The sequence below is a fragment of the Schistocerca cancellata genome, chromosome 10, assembly GCF_023864275.1.
Source record: "Schistocerca cancellata isolate TAMUIC-IGC-003103 chromosome 10, iqSchCanc2.1, whole genome shotgun sequence".
NCBI classification, from domain to species: domain Eukaryota; kingdom Metazoa; phylum Arthropoda; class Insecta; order Orthoptera; family Acrididae; genus Schistocerca; species Schistocerca cancellata.
The window spans coordinates 63,055,384-63,057,015 of NC_064635.1; positions in this window are offsets into that span (position 1 = coordinate 63,055,384).

The window sequence follows — 1,632 nt, forward strand, 5'->3', positions numbered from 1 at the left end:
TTTGTGAAAGGTATAGGTTAATGTTAGTCAGGGCCATTCTTTTGTAGGGATTTTTGAAAGTCAGATTGCGTTGCGCTAAAAGTATTGTGTGTTAGTTTAAGCTCAGTCTTGTATAATTTTTCAAGGGGGACGTTTCATACAACTTCTGATTTATACTAAGATGGTATCCTTTCTTTCGGATATGTCCGAAAGAACAGATACCATCGGTGACCGTGCAGCTCGTTAGAATGAAATTACAATGAACTGAACACCCTTAGCTGCTTACAGGCGTTGGCATAATGGGCATCTGTCCCCGCTGACGTATGTCGACGCCTGTAAGCAGCTAAGGGTGTTCAGTTCGTTGTAAGTTGTGATTTTTTAAAGAAATTCAGTTTATCATTAAACCTACTAACCGAGGAGTTAGAACTGCTCTCTCCAAAACGAGATGGGCCCATGAGGGAAGTCCTGCAAATTGCAAGTCTTATTTGAAATTTGAAAAAAAAATTATCTGTGGGAAACTGCGCACAGAGTAATAGCACAGTTTTTTTTAAATTTAACAAAATAATAAAATGGTGGACGTTTGAGACAAAGTGGTAGTTTTGTCGTGTGTTTTCTCGGTCACATTTGTTGTAGTAACTAATGAATAAATTAAAATAAAAAAGTAGCCTATTATTCCTTGCGGACATACCTGAAGAGGAAATTCAGAAAGACGTATTTATTAGTGCCCCGCATTTCATTGCGTCAGCTCGTGATACAATATATTGGTGTATTTTAATTTATTAATAAGTTATTGAAAAAAGAGTGACCATAAACACACGACAAAACCAGATCTTTGTTTCAAATGTCCGCCATTTTATTGTTTTGTTAAGTTTAAAAAAAAAGTGTGCTATTACTCTGTCAGTAATATTCTATAGATTAAGAAAATTGTTCTTTTTTATTTCGTATAAGATTTGCAGACTGCAGGACTTGGAATCATGGACACACCTCATTCAGGACAGAGAAAATTTAACTCCTCGGATGGGGGAGTGGGGTGCTTAACGATGACTGAATTTCTTTAAAAAGTCAGAAATTGTTGTCCAAGGATCAGTAAATAACGTCCAAAAAGACTGACGTTGATTGCTTCATTCTCATTTCGAAATAAGTCGTAAAAATTGCTTATATTATTGGCTGGCTGAGAAGAATGGACCTTTAAACGCATACGCGAGAGTTGTAATTAGCCTAATATAGTGCGAAACTGGCAAAGGAGGATCCCGAAAATTCGATGGACTGATGAGGTAAGGAACAAGGAGGTTCTGCGCAGATTCGGAAAAGAATATATGGAACACATTGACAAGGAGAAGGAACAGGGTGATGGATATGTATTAAGACGTGAGAGAATGACTTCCATGTTACTAGAGCAAGATGTAGAGGGGAAAAACTGTAGAGGAAGACAGAGATTGGAATCCGCCTAGCAAATAATTGACGACGTAGGTTGCGAATGCTAGTCTGAGATGAAAAAAAAAAAAAAAAAAAAAAAAAAGCAATACGCAAGAGCTCCAGCCTATTCGCAGAGTCATCAGTGAAAGGTGGTTCTTACAACTTTGTATGTAGGCTTTGGCGAATGCCAGTTCGTGTCCTTCCCCGACTATTTGGGATTCGCGCCATCGCGCCACC